This window comes from Podarcis liolepis (assembly GCF_965112155.1).
Source record: "Podarcis liolepis genome assembly, chromosome: 3".
NCBI classification, from domain to species: Eukaryota; Metazoa; Chordata; class Lepidosauria; order Squamata; family Lacertidae; genus Podarcis; species Podarcis liolepis.
Genome location: NC_139557.1, coordinates 16,915,192 through 16,934,654, shown reverse-complemented (window position 1 = coordinate 16,934,654; position 19,463 = coordinate 16,915,192). Strand labels below are relative to the sequence as shown.

At 43.8% G+C, this 19,463-nt stretch overlaps 1 long non-coding RNA gene across 2 annotated transcripts in view; it reads left to right on the top strand.

Moving 5' to 3' along the window:
- Positions 1–19,463, top strand: part of LOC310703438 — a 57,170-nt gene that overhangs the window by 12,225 nt on the left and 25,482 nt on the right. For both annotated transcript variants that reach the window (XR_014524113.1, XR_014524114.1), the window contains exons 2-3: positions 5,137–7,035; positions 7,988–8,110. This is a non-coding gene — a long non-coding RNA (uncharacterized lncRNA). The remainder of the gene's footprint in view (positions 1–5,136; positions 7,036–7,987; positions 8,111–19,463) is intronic.

The window sequence follows — 19,463 nt, the reverse complement described above, 5'->3', positions numbered from 1 at the left end:
ACTGTGGTCTAAACCACTGAGCCTTGGGCTTGCTGATCAGAAGGTCGGCAGTTCGAATCCCCACAACAGGGTGAGCTCCCTTTGCTCAGTCCCAGCTCCTGCCAACCTAGCAGTTCGAAAGCACATCAAAGTGTAAGTAGATAAATAGGTACTGCTCCGGCGGGAAGGTAAACGGCGTTTCCGTGTGCTGCTCTGGTTTCGCCAGAAGCGGCTTAGTCATGCTGGCCACATGACCTGGAAAAACTGTCTGTGGACAAACGTCGGCTCCCTCGGCCAGTAAAGCAAGATGAGCACTGCAACCCCAGGCGTTCGCGACTGGACTTAACCGTCAGGGGTCCTTTACCTTTTTTTTATTATTCTGCATTAGTCAGACCACACTTGGAATACTGTGTCCAATTCTGGGCACCACAATTTAAGAAGGATGTTGACAAGCTGGAACGTGTGCAGAGGAGGGCAGCCAAGATGATCAAGGGTCTGGAAACAAAGCCTTATGGAGAGCAATTGAAGGAGCGAGGAAAAGAGGAGACTGAGAGCACATATGATACCCATCTTCAAATATCTTAAGGGCTGTCACATGGAGGAGGGAGGGTGCTTGTTTTATCTTGCTCTGGAGGGTAGAACTCAAACCAATAGCTTCAAGTTGCAAGAAAGAACATTCAGAAAAAAACTTTCTGTAAGAGCTGTTCAGCAGTGGAACAGACTCCCACAAGAGGTGGTGGTCTCTCCTTGGAGGTTTTGAAACAGAGGTTGGCTGGTCATCTGTCATGGATGCTTTAGCTGAGATTCCTACATTGCTGGGGGTTGGACTAGATGACCCTTGGGGTCCCTTTCAACTCTATGATTCTACAAGTCAGTTGCAAATGTTTTGTGAACTGAAATGATTGTAGTGGAGTGATGTCTGAGTATGTTCCATGGCAGTAAAGTCCTATGAAAGTGGAACTGAACTATAGCCAACAGTCCTGGTTCAAATCAAGTTCCAAGCATGGATTGATGGAACAGAAGCAAATGATTATGGAATATTTGATATGCCCACAGAGGCAGGCATTTCCAGATGGGGCTAGAGAAGATTCCTGTCTCAAAATGAAGAACTGATGCCAGTGAGGGTAAAAAACACTGAACTAGGTGGGCCTACAGTCTCAGTAGAAAGCAGTTTTCTTTGTTACCATGGAGGAAGAAAGGAGCTGTCATTACCACCAGTATGATTTCCTGCAAGCAGAACATCCTCCATAGGCTGCTGCTACCAGTAGAACTCAGCGTGTTCTGGTTAGCAAATCTTATCTTCATAGTTTAATTGAATTAATATGAGCCACTACTATAGAAAATTAGAGAATTGCTCAGGTCAGTAGCATAGCTAGCCAGGGGTGGGTGGTCCACACTGGGTGGCATGAGGGCACGGTGGCTGTTTTGTGTTGGGCAGCAGGGGAGCTTGAGAGATCATGGCGGTTGCTGGGCATTTTGGGTGCTGCGGGGGGACGACGACACTTCCTGTCCCTGAAATTGGTGAGGACAGGAAGCTCAACAACTTTGATTTTCCAAAAAAAAAGCTGCACAACTATGACTTGATAAAAAAAAGACAATAACTTTGGTCTGCTCCAGGTGCCGGCAAGGATTGCTACACTGCTGGCTCAGGTATCCTGTCCACTTCTCATATATTTCTGACATTTAAAAAGTCCTTATTGGTAACTTGTTTGGGAGCACATTAGAGCGTTTTAGTCACTACTATAGTTTTAATTTATTTATTATTTTTTATAATAATTTTATTGATTTTAACATATAAATTATAATATGTACCACAAAACTTCACCACTTATACAATCTTTTTTTGGACTTCCATCAGCACCTCTGATGATCCACTGTTTTTATCACTTCTTATGCATTTCTTAAGTTCATATAGCCTTTAATTATCCTAACTAACCATCCTCCCCTTTATCCATTTTTGCAATAGTTCCAATAATTCACCTCACAAAACTTCTTGCAAATCTACAAACATAATCTGATCATCACAATTACTTTTCAAATAGTCTGTAAATTTACACCAGTCTTCTGTGAATTTCAGGTCCTGCAGATTTCGAATCCTTCCTGTTAATTTGTCTAGTTCTGCATAGTCCATTAATTTCATCCTCCATTCTTCTTTCGTCGGTAATTCTTCTTGTTTCCATTTTTGTGCCAATAATATTCTTGCTGCTGTCGTTGCATATAAAAACAGCTTACAATCTTTTCTACTTACCGTATTTTTCGCCCTATAAGACACACTTTTTCCCCTCCAAAAATGAAGGGGAAATGTGTGTGCGTCTTATGGGGCGAATGCAGGCTCCTTGGCTTCAGCGATAGCAACGCGAAGCCTCCGAAGCCTGTGCTCCAGAGGCTTTGCGTTGCTTCCGCTGAAGCCAAGAGAGTCTGCTCTTTGAGGCTGGCGGTGGGGAAAGCAGCGCTTCCCCCATGGCCAGCCCCAGAGGATGGGGGGCAGCGGGAAGGCGCGCTACGCCTTCCCACTACTCTCCGACCCGGGTTGGAGGCTGGCGGGGGGGGGGGAAGCAGTGCCTCCCCCATCACCAGCCCCAGAGGATGGGGGGCAATGGGAAGGCGCGCTACGCCCTCTCCCTACTCTCCAACCCTCCTGTGGACTTTTGCGGGAGATGGGGGAATTCCCCCACCTCCTGCAAAAGCCGCACACTCTTTAAAGGGGCTCCGCGGCTTCTGCTGGCTTCCCCCACCTCCTAGAAAAGCCCGCAGGTGCCGCGCACCCTTTGAAGAGTGCGCCGCTCTTGGGGGCTTTCTCCCCGAGGAGGGAGAAGGGACTGACTGGCCGTTTCAGTCCCTTTTCCCTCCTGGTCGAAAAGCCCGCAGGAGTCGCGCAGGCAGAAGGTCTTGGAGTAGCGCACAGGCTGTGTGCAGCCTGTCCGCTGCTCCCAGAGCTGCGGGGGGGGGGGATCATATTTTTTTCCTTGATTTCCCCCCTGAAAACTAGGTGTGTCCTATGGGCCGGTGCGTCAAATAGGGCGAAAAATACGGTATATCACTTCCTACAGTGCCCAGTAAAAATGCTTCTGGTTTCTTTATAAATGTGTATTTCAACATTTTTTTCATCTCATTATATATCATTTCCCTGAAGCTTTTCACCTTCTTACATTCCCACCACATGTGATAAAATGCTCCTTCTTTTTCTTTACATTTCCAACATTTATTACTAACTTTAATTTATTTTAAACTAGACAGCCTCATTTTAAAAAAATAAAAAGCAAATAAAGAGACATTTGCAGAATTAACAAGTGGCTTGTAGCACCTTAAAGACTAACAATGCAATCCTAAACTTGTCTGCTGTTCAGAAGTAAGGCTCAACAAGTTTAATGGAACTTACTTCCAGTTAAGGGGTATAGGATTGCAGCCAAAGGCTGATATATACAGTAACTATGTTTTACTTGGAGTAAACTCACTGAAATCAATGGACGGAACTTAGACATGTTCATTATTTTCAGTGGGTTGATTCTGAACAAAGCATAGTTGAATACCACCCTACCAAATTTATTATAGCAGGAGCTCTTTGGGATGCAAAGCCACTTGTCAGCCCACAAAGGCTTATGCCATAATCAGTTTTTAAGATGCCATAAGACCCTTTGTTTTTTTTGCTGCAAGAGACTTAAGTGACTACACCTCTGGAAAATTTTACAGAATCAGTGTCAATCATCTGTGGCTGTCATTTCTCCAGTCATTTGGTGTCTGCTGAAGAGCCTTTTAGTAGATGTGTTGTGAAGTCATATTGGGTTATATAGGCTGTCCTCAGGGTATGGATTTCCTGGAACAAAAAACTTAAGAAACAAGTCAAGAGATTTCCGCACAGCTACCAGTGAACCCTTGTCAAAGGAGTGTTAGAATGCATGCAAAATCTATTCTTATGAATACATATGTGGAGGCATGAATCCTGAACATGTTAGAAAAGTATTTCTGGGGAATAATAAAATCATCTGGGAAATGAATCCTGGGATACTGAACTCTTTATCTCTCTGCTTTACAGGTTTCTCAAACTCCAGCTGGAGTTGAGTCCAAATCTTAGAGAGACACAGAAATAAAAACTTTGTTTTGTTACTATTTGAATTACAAGGTCTAACGCTGCATATTCTGCATGGTGGAAATAAGGAACAGGGAAAAGCATAGATCCCTGCTGTAGAACAGCAGGCACAGTGCTGAGAAGAGCTGGCTTAGCAGGAACTTTTTGTTCTCTGGTAATCGGATATTGGCAGCAGCAACAATATATGTGAAATACTGAAAAAGAAAACAGATTAACCGTGCAGTATTCTGCTGGGTTGCCCTCCTGGGGCCATGGGAAGCATTGGAGTACTGCAATCTTGGAATGGGATACCATACTCACTTTCTGATTCCCTCTTTCCACCACCAATTATTAATTTAGTATTAGAAACCTCACAGCATTTAAAAGATGTACATGTTTTGCTGAATTACATCCTCAATAGTTGGAATTTACCACCGGGCCTTTTCTGTGTCATGTGTCTGCTGGGTCAGCCAAATGCAAGGTGCTTCAGTATTGGAAGAAGGCATTGTCATTGCCTTCCATACAGCTGTGGATTAACAATTTGCACTCCCTGCCCTTATTTAAACTGGCCATTTATTGACAAGTACACAAGGAGGAGAAATATGAGAACATTTGGTTAGCTTGAGACATGCGTCCTACTGAGCAATACAGTATATTTGTATGGTTGAAACACTATAACTCATGTCAACCTCATTCCTATTTTGACTTCCCATTTTTATTTGTATGTTACTATAATTGCATTGTTGAAAAACTCAAATAAAAAAGTCTGTAAAGAACTAGGCCAGTTCAATACTGGTGTACACTGACGGTCGGTGGCTGTCCAGGGTTTTAGCCTTTCCCGTCTTGGCCCTACCTGGAGATGCCAGGGATGGAACCCAAGTCCTTCTGTAAAAAATGCCAATAACAGGGGAAGAGTCCACTGCTCCTTGGTACAGCACATTCTTCGCATGGAGGAGGTCCCAGGTTCAGTCCTAGACAATAAATCCTCTGTTTGAAACGCTGGAAAGTTGCTGCTGCCAGCCAATGTAGCCAACACTGAACTAGATGGACCAATGATCTGGCTCCATATAATCTTACGGTCCACTCTGCAGGTCACTGGGACTTGTGGGCCTGTCTCCCTACGTGTCCTCAATCTGCAATTCCCAGTGCAATCCCAGGCAAGCAGGAAATGACCAAAGAGGCAGAAGTCACAGCAATGGGCGAAAAAGAAAACTCGACTGACCCCAGCCAGCAACATTGGGCAGGTAAGCAGTTGATAGGTTGGGCAGCACCGGAAAATGAATCCCTGGATCCTTGTGGCTTCGCTGCCTTGGGCTGCAACCGAGAAATGAATGGTTGGAGATCCTGAAGCTGTAAGGAATGCACTTCTGAGCACGTGCAGAGAGCTTTCTTTGGGTTACACTGGACAACCGCCAGCCACTTCCTCCCCTCTGGATTTAGGAGGCCCATTGAGCTTGTGCTTCCTACCAGACTTTAGCCCTGGTGGCATCTCCTTGCAATAATAATAATAATAATACATTTTATTTATACCCTGTCCTCCCCGGCCAGAGCCGGGCTCAGGGCGGCTAACACCAATAAAATTACAGTAAAAACATAATAGGAAAAAACCAATTTAAAATACAGGTTAAAATGCAATTTAAAATGTAGCCTCATTTTAAAAGTAGCCCATAGATCAAAACCGTAAGGGGAGGGAAGACATAAGGGTCAGACTGACTCCAAACCAAAGGCCAGGCAGAACAGCGCTGCCTTGCAGGCCCTGCAAAAAGATGTCAAGTCCCACAGGGCCCTAGACTCATGTGACAGAGCGTTCCACCAAGTCGGGGCCAGTACTGAAAAGGCCCTGGCTCTAGTTGGGACCAATCTAACCACCTTGCGACCTGGGACCTCCAAAATGTTGCCGTTTGTGGACCTTAAGGTTCTCCACGGGGCATACCATATACAGTGGTCCCTTGGTTCTCAAACGCCTTGGTACTCAAACAACTTGGAACCCAAACACTGCTAACCCGGAAGTGTTATGGTTTGCGAACTTTTTTCGGAAGTCAAACATGCTCTGTTTTGAGTGTTACGCTTCCAGTTTGAGTGCCACACTTCCTTTTTGAGTGTTACGCTGAGGCCTGTCTGTTTTTGCTATTTATTTTGCGTTTTTCCTTCTGTGGCTCTTTTGTTTTTTGTTTTTGTGACTGTGTGGAATCCAGTTCAGCTACTGATTGAAAAAAGAGGTCTGGTGTTTGCTTGCTGGACTTCCATTCCATCCCCTAAGGAGCTGGACTAGTTTCAGGGTTGTGAAGCCGCTTCTGGAGAGGAGAAACCCAATCAGTCTGAAGCTGACAGACAGGAACCCACAGAACAATCTTCCATGGGAGCAAAGCCCATACAATCAAAGCCTGGACTTTCATGGGTTCCTTCCCCTGAGGAACCAAATGCCTCTCACAATACCTCATCAGTCCAGCAGTTCAGGGAGCACGCTAGGTGGGAAAGTAGGAGGCCATCTTTGCACTAGAAGATTGTCCCTTCACGACTTCCCTATGGTGCCCAGTTGGGCCCTGTGGCATTTGCCTGTTTGTTTAGAAAATGTTTGAACAGGGGGAAGAGATAGGGTTAAAAATATAGACCAATAGGAAAGCCGGAGGCGGAGCCTACCTGTGTATAAAAGGGCTTAGCCCGAGGTTTGAGTTAGTTGTTGAGAGTTGTTGGTGGGTAGTTGGTTGGTTTTAGTGGGTTGGTTGGTTGGGAAAGGCAGTTGGAGAAGCAGTTGGCAGGCAGTTGGAAATAGAGAAACAGTTAGGGTAGTGGGTTCTTGAGTGAGGGGAGGTAGAAGAGATAGAGAGAGAAAAATAAGACTAAGAAAGTAAAGAGTAACAACGTTTGGAATGCCGTAAAAGTGTGTTTGTGTCTGAAATAAAATACACTCTTCTTTATTTACTTGAGAACCTGACTGAGACTAAGTGATTTACCGGGGAGGACCTGGTTGGTGGCAGCGGATTAGTGGTGTAAGGGTCAATAGTCCGTGAGACGACCGGGGGCTCCATTCGAACGCCACAGGCCCCTTCTCCAGTTTTGCACCCCTAGAACTTGTACATTCCAGATTTCTAAGATCAGCCCTTTGAGTCCCAAAATGTGCCCCTAGTGCCACCCTGAGACAAGAAACAGGTTTCATAAAAGTGGAGGCTACAGTGTGGGTGACCATACTCAACTACTGGCTCAGATTATCTTTATTTTCCCTTGGCCTTGGCCTTACCCCACTAACTATGAATGGTGATTTTCAATCCATGTGGAAACAGGCTGTGGCAACTAAAATCTCAACCCTGGGCTTCTCTCTAGGTTTTTTACTCAGCATGGGATACGATCAAAGCTCTCATAAAACGTGTCACAGACCCTGAGCGCCCAGTTGCTTGAGAGCCTGTTGCAGCCATTGGGATTTTTTTGTGGTGGCAGGGAATTAATTCATGCTAATATTTAGCAGTGCTGCTGCAGACAGGTGGCTGTGCGCCTGCTGAGTGGTATGTAGAGAAGTCAGCAGATAAGATTGGACATTCATTTGCAGTAGTGGCCTTTCAAGTATTTGCTGTCAAGTGCCAAACCCCAATGATTCTGTAATAACACGTGTGTGTGTTGCCAGATGTGCATCTAAAAAGCCATCCCTCAATCTTGTTAGCTCCCTTCTTTCATTAGTAAAAAAAGGTTAAAAAGGTTTAAAAAAGGTTAAATCAGCAGGCAGGGATTCCAACAGAAATGGGACTAAAAATTGCCAATTATTTGCCTCCCATGTCCAGAAAAGAAATCAATCCAGCAAATGCAATTGGCATTGGCTGTTGCTTTCGGTATTCAAACAATACATAATGAACCCCACCCTCAATTTGAATTGTGTTTCCTTTTAAATGAAACAAATGGTGTAGAATAAGATAATAATCACATACTTAATTATGTAAAATTCCACCACAGGAGACAATGAGACGACTCACATTTTTGTCAGAGGCCAAACTGCAGAAGAACAGAAACAAAATCAAGGCATGCGACAAACATGAGTCAGAAAGGAAATCAATGCCTTTGTACATCCCTCAATAGGTAAGCAGCAGGTCTGTCTGGAGAATATGTCAGTGAGAAGCAAGCAGGGCAAATAGGAGGAAGGACGTGTAGGTGGGGAACAAGTTATTCTCTTGCTTGCTTGCTTATAAGCAGGCAGGCAGGCTGGCGTGAAGAGGAAGAAAATAGAAGCATATGGGAAACAAATGGCTTGAAAAATGCTGGCATCAGGCAGTCTGTGTAGCTGCTGATCTGAAAGTCAAATGTTTAAGAGAGAATATGTAGCAGAATGTAAGGTTATGTAGGTATGAAGGGCCAGTAAGAATGTTTACTCTGAGGGCTCCTTTGCACATTTCAGGAAGTGCAGGAAAGCTAACCCCACCTTGTTTCACTCAAATAGGAAAGAAGCTGATTAGTTCTAGTAAAGCACTAAGGAGATAATCCCGCTACAAGGGAAGGAATGCCCCTGGAAAGACCAGAATTATGCTCATGGAATGATTTGAGGGATGGGGCAGGGGGAATACTTGACAGGAGCAAATAAATGCTTCATGTGTGCCACAGCTGTCACACCACCTCCCAGCAATGCTAATAAGACCTCGGTTCCTGAAATCTCAAAGCGTCATTAGATGAGTGAATCAAGTTGTGATTAAGTATACATGGGTGGAATGCAATGCCATGCTAAGGCAATTTTCTGCAGGTAGAACCATCTCCCCATTCCCTGCATGCTGTTCCAGGGGTTCTCCTGACCATCCTGAGCAGATTTGGGGCACATGGGGTGCATTCACATGCACACATTTGCACACACACACACACACACACACACACACACAGGTGTAGATATTTGTGGAACAATTTTCAGAAGCTAATAGATCCAAATGCACTTCTTTGACACTGGCCTCTGCTTCCTTGGGGGGAAAAAAGACTTCTAGCAAGAGCTGGGTTGCACCTCATAGTGGTTAACACATTTGAATAGGGTGGAAAGGGTGAAGTGGCTGCTGAGCAACACCAATGACTTTGTTACTTATAAAATAGCACTCCATGCGCTGGCAGCTAAGAAGATCAGAAGGAAGGAACTAGACAAAATAGTGGTCAACTGCAAAGGGGATTTGGATATTTAATTTGGCACATCTTACCTGAGAATCTTCTGCTATTCTACTCTATTTAATGCAACAAATAATTCTAGTAGCCGTGACCATGATTTTATTGTATGTCTGTGCCCAATGATTTTTAAGGTTATTGTTGTTCCTTTTTCTTTTTGTTCTCCTTCTGAATGATGCCATGGCCTATGGCTAGTGCAATAAAAAGTTCAATTGGAAACCTCATAGTGGTTGGCAAGAATATGTTTGCTGTAAGTCTCACGAACCTGATCAGGGTAACTTTAAACTAAATCCTGGGGAGGAGGTAGACAATGTTACAGACAACAGGGGAACATCTGGTACTGGGGATAATAGCTTTGTCGATGCACAGGAAACTGAAGTGGTGCTACAGAAACCTGCTAAAGGGCAGGAGACTACAAGAAGGAAGCTGCTGGAGGGAATGGCTCATAGTTTCAGTTGTACTAAGACACAGTGTATGGGAAACAAGAGAAATCTGAGCTCTTAATACTGAGTGGCAAATATGATCTAATAGGCATTACTGAAACCTGGTGGGATGAGACGCATGACTGGAATGTAGAAATTGAAGGGTATAGCCTATTCAAAAAAAACAGACCAGTCAGGAACTGGGAAGTAGCAGGATTATATGTTAGGACTCAAACCAATGGCTTCAAGTTACAAGAAAGTAGATTCTGACTAAACACCAGGAAAACTTTCTGGCCATAAGGGCTGTTCAACTGTAGAATGAATTCTGTTGGAAGGTGGTGGACTCTCCTTCCTTAGAGGTTTTTAAGCAGAAGTTGGATGGTCATCTGTCATGGATGCTTTAGCTGAGATTCCTCCATTGCTGGGGGTTGGACTAAGATGATCCTTGGGGTCTATTACGTACTGAGTTGAATAGGATCCAAAATGCAGCAGTCTGATTGGTTCTAGAACAATAGGATTCAGAATGCAGCAGTCTGATTGGTCCTAGAACAATGCAATAGTATGATTGGTCCGCAGGAGCCACCCAATCCAGCTCCAGGTGGAAGTGAATCCACAACCTGATTGGCCTACAGGAGAATCCTGGAATTAGCCAATCACGTGCAGCCCATTGTGTAAATAATGTATATAAAGCAGATATTGTGGGGGAACTTCCATTCCTCCTCACCACTATGAGCTGAATAAAGAGCATGAAATCCATTCTCGACTCCGAGTATATTTCAGGGTCCCTTCTAAATCTACAATTACATGATTCTTAGTTCTTTGTGGGGCAGTTCAAAGCACAAATGAACATCTTGTTCTACAAACCTGAACCTGAACATGTCCAGGTTGTCAGTCTGGGTTTGGTATTCTTAATCCAAAGAGAAACATCTGCTAAAGAGCAACCTAATTCTTACTGAGATAGCCAACTTGTGGCTAAGATGTGTGGGCTCACAACTGAATGATCCGCAGGGCCCCCCAAAATGTGAAATTCCTGCCAGAGTCCCAATGAATTTTTTTTGGTATGTGATGAGGAGCGTGTGAGCACCCCTCTGCAGTTTGAAGTGGTCTTGCCCAGATACAAGTTTTCCACCTAAGCGGCTAAGTGAGAACTAGAACAGAGTATTGAACTTTAGAGGCAAAGCAGTTTGGTATTTTAATAGAAAATTAGAAAGGAAAATGATTGTTCTATTATACTGCAACCCCCCAAGGCACAATTGAGGAGCAGAGTGTTAAACCTTGAATGAAATTAAGCTGGCAATAAGAAAGGGCAGGGTGTTAATAATAGAAGTTTTATCACAGCTTACAATACAATAGCCGCATGTTAATTTTCAAATGTCATTTTACAGATCACAATTGCCTTATTTGGGGCTTTCTGTCCCAGCTGATTTTTTTATTTTATTTTTAAAGATAGAATAAGATTTTAAGAATGTACAAGTTGCTTTGCTGGATCAGAGGAAGGAGCCCATCAAAACCAGCACTCTTTCTTTCAACAATTTTGGACTGTGTGATAACTGACAGGCACGCTCTGTACTGCCTGCCATCTTCCTCTTCCTCTTCCTCAGTCCCAATACTGCCCCTTCTAGGGCACAGCAGGCACTAGGTTGGGAACAAAACTAGAATTTGTTGGTTCCACCAGCAATTTGCTCTGGGTCCACCTACTGTTGGGCTCACTGCTTTTTGCCCTACCAGTCACACTGGGTAAAACCACAAACGCTTGCCCATTTGCCCTTTTTATGTAAAAAATATAACCTCCCCTCCAAACACTCACACAAATGCAACCTGTATTTTCAAACAAGACAATTCCACAGTGTAATTTGAGTATTTTGTTGCAGTTCTACATAGAGCCATAAGCAGAGTGTTCCCGCTGACTTCTGTAGGAACTACATGTTGAAAAACTGTGCTGGTGTTTGTTGTGCCTGAAATCTGAGTAATTTGGCAACACAGCCAGTTTCTAAAGGGTCAATGTCGGCAGGAAAAGGTTGGTCACCCCCCTTTCTGTGTGAGCAGAGCAGAATTCTGCCCTTTGTAAGTAATCTAAAGGGAGGGGAGAACAGACCATCTGGCCATCATTAGTATGATTTGAAAGGAATGAACAAATGTAACAATTAGTGCAGCAAAAGCTCCTAATTAAATAGGGGAGCCTCTCCAGAAAAAGCTGGGCTTTCAATTTTGTACATGAATGAGACACCATGTTAATTAAAATTTAGGGGTTATTAACGCACAGCTCTCTTTGTGTGATGTAGTACCTCCAAAATTTGAAGGCTGGAAAAATGATCCATAGTGTGGCTGCTTAGAAACCTGTTATATACTAAGCTTGGATCCTAGAACAATAGGCAAGTAGGATCCTAGAATGCAACAACTGATTGGCTTGCAGGAGAAGACCAATCAGGCTCCAGGAGGAAGTTAATCAGCCTATTAGGCTGGTAGGATCGTAGAATGCAACAACGATTGGTCTGCAGGAAAAGACCAATCAGGCTCCAGGAGGGAAGCAGAATCAGCCAATCAGACGGGAGTCATTGTGTAAATACTGTATATAAAAGCCTGAGGTTTGCGGGGCAATTAAATCACTGTTTTACAAGCTGCAATAAAGAGCATGAAATCACTACAGGACTCCGAGTATATTTCAAAACCTCTTATTAATTTTAGCCTAGGAATGGGCATTGACACTTTGAAAAGCAGTGTCTTGATCCGGGGGGGGGGGGGGACGGACCCTAATGCACATTCCCAGGCAGTTAAGCACAACAACACAACAGTCCCACAGTTTGCAGACTGGGAACATGACATCTGAACTGGACCTTTGAGGTAAGTTAGGGATGTGCTTTCAGCTAGAGGCCTGCAGTCAGCTGGTAAATTTAGGTTGGTAAATTCCAAAGCATGCAATCTTCCATCGCACCTGTTACTACACAAGTAGCAAACTATGGGGGGGGGGGAATCCTTCATGTGTCAACGTCTCTTTTCTCTCCCTCTCCCTGACACATGCACAGTTTGAGGGGAGGGTTTACTGGCAGAGGCACAGTAAAATTTAAGATCTATAAGCTGGGTTTTAGACAGCTATCTTGGGTGCTTCTGTGGTATTTCGGTAGTGATTTAAAAAGGAAAAAAAAAGTGGAGTTAAAATGATATGCAGTGAAAGGCTTGCAAGGGTGAGGTGGGATGCGGGGAGACGCTATTCGCTTCTCATTTAAAGGCAGGAGAAGCAGATATCTTCATCTGCTCCAGCTGCAACAAAACATGTCTCTCCCTTATTGGTCTCTACAAGCCACAGCAGGTGTAGCCTTCCAACAGTTTTACTTCACCCCCAAAGGAGCACTCTTCCATTGTCTTCCAAGACAAACAGGTGCCAGCCAACCAGTTAATACAACAGAAGGCTCTGGATATTTTCATTTTATTCACAAGTAAAGTTGTGTCACCAGGAAGCGCCTCAAATCAGCCAAACTAAAACATAATACTCACAATATTCTGCATTTTCAGTGTAAATTATCAAATAAATTGAAAGAGATTAACTTGGAGTTTAAAAATTAGTTTACTGATTAAATAATCAGTAAACTAATTTTTAAATTAATCTTTGCAAGTCAAACTGAAATGATTTTCTTACAGATTTCTTACAGTTAATTTTCTCTTCACATCATTATGCTTTGCATGTACTCTCAGGATTTTAATTTTATAAAACTAGCCAGTTCCTGGCTTGCTGAATTCAATGTTTTGAGGAACAATTTGTATGACAGTCTATTTTTTAGAAAAGTGGCAGATTTGAAACATGTTTGTTCAAATGTAGTCAGTTCTGCTGAGCTCCAACTAGATCTATTTTAAATTCTATTGTTCTGTTGTGCACAATCCTTTCCCTCACCCATTCCCCCCCCCCACTAAAGTTAATGTAAACGATCATATAATTTGGCCTTAAAGGTAAAGGTAAAGGGACCCCTGACTATTAGGCCCAGTCGTGACCGACTCTGGGGTTGCGGTGCTCATCTCGCTTTATTGGGCAAGGGAGCTGGCGTACAGCTTCCGGGTCATGTGGCCAGCATGACTAAGCCGCTTCTGGCGAACCAGAGCAGCACACAGAAGCGCCGTTTACCTTCCCACCGGAGCGATACCTAGTTATCTACTTACACTTTGACGTGTTTTCGAATTGCTAGGTTGGCAGGAGCAGGGACGAACAACAGGAGCTCATCCCGTCACGGGGTTTCGAACCGCCGACCTTCAGATCGGCAAGTCCTAGGCTCTGTGGTTTAGACCACAGCGCCACCCGTGTCCCTAATTTGACCTTAAAGTAGTTCATTTTTCATGAACCCCAGCATCAGCTCGCAGATTTAGACCAGGGATGGGTGTGTGTGTGTACCTGTGGCTCTTCAGATGATAGGCTTCAATGTCCACCATCCCTGGAAATGGTGGCCAGAGCTGATGGGAGTTGAGTCTAAAAATATCTGAGGGGGAGCAAAGTCTCCCCATCCTTGCCACAGCCCTTGCCATATCCAAAGAGCAGCTATCATCACGTGAATTTGGATTCAAAAGAGGGAGGTATCTGCAATATCATAGTGGATGTTGTGGAACTGGGAAGCACCTGATGTAATGTCAGTGCTTTTGTTCGGGGGGGGGGGCTGAAGGGGTATGCATACACCTAAACATTTTGGGAATCTAAGTTTGGCCTCATTGAGGGGCAGTATTTCAATATGAGTAGGAAAATGAGAGTACCCCAAAACATTTATTTTAGAAAAAAAAGCACTGTGTAACGTTATGATTGGTGCTACGATTGGCTGTCATGGTCAGAGTTTCCTGGATGCCACATTACGACTGGTGAAGATGCTGTGCTTCCTGCACTGCGTGGGACCTTAAGTTTATTGCTCTAAGTTTGAGTTCAGTGGGGCCACTGGCTTCTCGGTTTGTGCCAGATCAAGCTGTGCAGTGCAGAAAGAGCAGAGACATCCATCTAATTCCATTTCAAGACAAATTTCAATAGGGCCTTTAATGTGCACAAGAGAAATAACGAGAAGGTTTCCTATTATATTGCTTACAAAGAGTGATTAGGGTGTAATCAAAGAGGGCAAAAGGTGCTTGAATGTGAACCGTATTAATGAGAGACAACTGCAGAACAGAGGGGATGGAAACACAAACTTAAAAAACAATTGCAGAGCACACGCGATGGAAACATTAACCTTCTGTTTCCTAGAGAAAGTCTTTATAAGCCTAAAGTCTCCAGTGATGCCATCAGTTAATGTGGATGGCAGTTTCTGCAATATTCATTAATGCCATCAATGTTATACTGTATGTGCTTCATGGGTGTGATCAAGGATATTTTATTTATTAAAGAGATGTATGTCACACCTTTCCAAAACATTTTCTCTCTTTTTGTCATGGAGTATTGTCATGGAGGCAGTGAGAGATTTTACTTTCTTGGGCTCCATGATCACTGCAGATGGTGATAGCAGTCACGAAATTAAAAGACGCCTGCTCCTTGGGAGAAAGGTGATGGCAAACCTAGACAGCATCTTAAAAAGCAGAGACATCACCTTGCCAACAAAGGTCCATATAGTTAAAGCCATGGTTTTCCCAGTGGTAATGTATGGAAGTGAGAGCTGGACCATAAAGAAGGCTGATCGCCGAAGAATTGATGCTTTTGAATTATGGTGCTGGAGGAGACTCTTGAGAGTCCCATGGACTGCAAGAAGATCAAACCTCTCTATTCTTAAGGAAATCGGTCCTGAGTGCTCACTGGAAGGACAGATCCTAAAGCTGAGGCTCCAATACTTTGGCCACCTCATGAGAAGAGAAGACTCCCTGGAAAAGACCCTGATGTTGGGAAAGATGAAGGGCAAAAGGAGAAGAGGACGACAGAGGCCGAGATGGTGGGACAGTGTTCTCGAAGCTACCAGCATGAGTTTGACCAAACTGCGGGAGGCGGTGGAAGACAGAAGTGCCTGGCGTGCTCTGGTCCATGGGGTCACAAAGAGTCGGACACGACTAAACAACTAAACAACAACATTGCACTGCTCTGTTTATAAGCAGCAGCACGGACAGATTTTTCTCTACATTATTGGTTCCTTGCAGAAATTCATTTGAATGTGCAGTAAATCTGTGCTCAACTGTTCCAGCACAAAACACATCCCGGGAGAGCAGGCAAGGACCAGAATATCCAAGCAAGGACCAGAATATTGCAAAACTAACCACTCCCCTGTTCCCTGTTTTTCTGTGGGTCTACTCTCAGGGAGAAAGTAAGGCAGGGCCTTCTGTTATAGTAAGGCACTCATTCCACTGACTGGGTAAACCCTGACATCCAGATTGAAATTCCATAGAGCAGTTGAGCTCTAACTTTGGCATTAAAAACCTTAAGGGCATTATGAAGCGCATTATGGCCGGCATAGACAGCTTGCTGGCGTTTACCACCGCTGCGCAGTGCGAAGACCACCAGAGCCTGTGATGGAAAGTGATCCCCAAATAGTTGAATCTGAATACCTGCTGGATGTGTTTCCCACCAAAAACCCAACTATAGCTCTTACAAGAATTCCCAAAAACCATTATTTTGCTTTTATCGAAGTTCATGCTCATTTTCATTCTAGACAGATAGTCAATACAGGCATTTAGCAAATGCTTTAAGCCCATTCTTGTCTGTGAGAGCAGAATCATATCATCTGCATATAGGAGAATGGGAATTTTTGATGCATTGAGTTTTGGGCCGTGAGCATCCACCAGTTTTCATAATGGGGCAAGGTCATTTAAGAAGAGATTAAAAAGAGAGGGAGCAAGAACACAGTCCTGTTTCACACCTCTATTTATAACAACAGGGTCTGACACCTCTTCCCCTGGGGTTATTCTTATATGACAGGTATTATTTGAGTAAAGCTTTTTAATCAGGTAAAATAACTTAGGATCTAGGCCCAATGACTCCAGTTTGGACCATAACAGTCCCCTATCGACTGAATCAAAAGCAGCCATAAGATCTAAAAAGGCTACATATAGGCCTTCTTTATGGTACCGCGTGTACTTGGCGGCTGGATGGGATAACACTATACAGTTACATAAAGTGGATTTCCCTGGCCTAAACCCTGCCTGCTCTGGGCCTATGATGTTGTTCACGTCAAGCCACGTGGTTAATGTGGATAATAGATGTTTTGCATACAATTTCCCGATATTTGACAATCGACTTATTAGTCAATAGTTGGATGGTAACTTTTTGTCCCCCCCTTTTAAAGATTGGGATAATTATGGATTTCTACCATGAATTAGGCATAATTCCAGTTCTATCCACCACAGTGAATAGTTCCGCTAGAATCGGAGCTCAAGCTTGGCTTTAATTAGTTCAGATGGGATGGCATCAGGGCCTGCGGCTTTGCCTAATTTCATCTGAGAAATTAAATTTTTGACTTCAGTAATGGAGACAGGGGGCCACTCAGCCAGGGTCAAAGAAGGGGCAAGATCTTAGCTGTCTGATGGAATACAATCGTTGTCGTAGAAGAAGAAGTCTTAAAATGCTCTACCCATAGCATAGATGCAATGTCAGTCGATGATTTTGAGTCTGGGGGGGGGGTCTGCAATAACCTCCCAAAATTTCTTATGATCATTGGTAAGTATGGCTGAAAGCAGCGGATCCCAGCAAGCCTGGTTGTATCTTATCTGGCTAAGCTGGATAGACTCCCTAAGTTGCCTGGTTCTAATGAAATATGTATCAGGCAAGCGGGAGCTGCCTGCCTCTCTAGACTCTCTGTAGATTCTCCTAACCTCTACCTTAATGCCTTTGATTTCATTATCAGTCCACTCGCCAAACCCTGGTTTCTTGTTTCTTTTTTTTAAATACATTTTTATTAATTTTAACATACAAATTATAAAACGTCAGGGAACTGACATCGGAGCGAGAGGCGAAGGGGAGGCTCCCAGATGATGCTGGCGAAGGACCCAGCAGCAGGGGGAGAAACAGCTCAGTAGAGGGGGAAGCAAATCAGCGCAACACCAGGGATAAAGTGGGGCAGATGGGGGAATCGGAGAGAGGGCTCCAGGACTCTTCACTGGACATCAGTGAGGAGAGCCCAGGTCCTCCGCTACCCACACCTTCCCTGCGCAGAAAACTCCCGCGCAGTGAGAGGAGGAGGAGACTAGGTGTCAAACAACTTTTATGTTGGAAGAGGTTCAAGAAACGCCCACTGACGGATTCTGCCAGCGACTGAGGCAGCCACGATGAGAAAGGGCTGTGCAGTCAGAAAGGTTTAACAAGGCAATTTAGCCGAGAAAGGCACCAGTGCGTAGAGTAACTCATACCCATTACAGTACCACACAAATTATTACAAATACACTTTATTTGGACTTCCATCAGCACCTCCGGTGATGTTCCGTCTTAACCTCTTTTCATGCATTACTTAATTTTATATTGTCTTTACCTCTCTTAACTTATCATCTCCCCTTTTCCATTTTTACAATATTTCCAACAATACTCCCCACAGAACTTCTTGCAAACCTACAAATGTCTGATCATCACAAATACTTTTCATATAGTTCATAAATTTACTCCAGTCTTCGGTAAATTTCTGGTCCCGCAGGTTTCGAATCCTTCCTGTTAATTTGTCTGATTCTGCATAGTCCATCAACTTCATCCTCCATTCTTCAATCATTGGCAATTCTTCTTGCTTCCATTTCTGGGCTAATAGTATTCTTGCTTCCATTTCTGGGCTAATAGTATTCTAGCTGCTGTTACTGCATATAAAAAAAGCTTGCATTCTTTTCTATATATATATCACTTCCCACCATTCCCAATAGAAATGCTTCTGGTTTCTTTGTAAATGTATATTTTAACATTTTTTTTCAACTCGTTATATATCATTTCCCAAAAACATTTCACCTTTTTACATTCCCACCACATATGATAAAATGTTCCTTCTTTTTCTTTACATTTCCAACATTTATTGCTAGTTTTATACATTTTTGCTAGCTTAACAGGAGTGATATACCATCTATACATCATTTTCAGCCAAACCCTGGTTTCTTAGTGGCCTGTGCAAATGTGAATGGGGCAATTCGGTTATTAGAATGTCCATAAGCTCCTCAAACCAGGTAACTCTAGCTACTGGGGAAAGTTCACCACTCCCTACTGAGATCAAGTGAATCGCATGATGAGAATATACCAAGGTTTGGAAAGACGATAGTGTATGCTTAATTCAGATCCTTGTGTACTGAGGACGGGGTACCTGGGAGGGGTAGGGTGGATTGATTATATATTCTGGCACTCTCAGTAGAAAGACAAATTTACGTGGAAGGGGGAGATGGTTACTAAGCATAGGATCACCTATGTGGAACTCAACCACGTGGGGCAGCAATTTAGTGGGGACCAGAATATAGTCTACCACACTATTTCCTTGTGGGGATAGGAAGGTAAAGTTCCCAGAGCCTTCCCAGTCTGGCAGCCCATTAAGCCACACCAAATCCCTGGTGGTAGTCAGTTTGGAGAGCCATAAGCCCACCAGGTTGATTTCTAAATCCCGTGATCCTCGTTCCCATAAGCAGAAGTCAGGAAGAGCAGTAGAGTCCAAGATCTCCCAAGCTTTTGTATATACTTCCCGCCCTTGGCCTAGGCAGGCATTAAAATCCCCTGTCAAGACAATGGGTAAATCGGGGGAAATAGTGTTCAGATTCTCAAGCACATGTGCAAGGAGATCCCATTGATGGTTCTTGGCTGTGACAGTAGAGGTGGGAGAAATATACACATTGACCAGTAACATGACCTGGCTCTCCATCTCTATCTTTGTTGCTAAAAGTTTGCAATTTGCAATAGCAGAGAGAATGTGTTCGCATTTTGTATGGGGAGCCACCAGGGTTAGTAAGCCACCCAAGGGCCTGCCCTTCTTGTGCAGTTT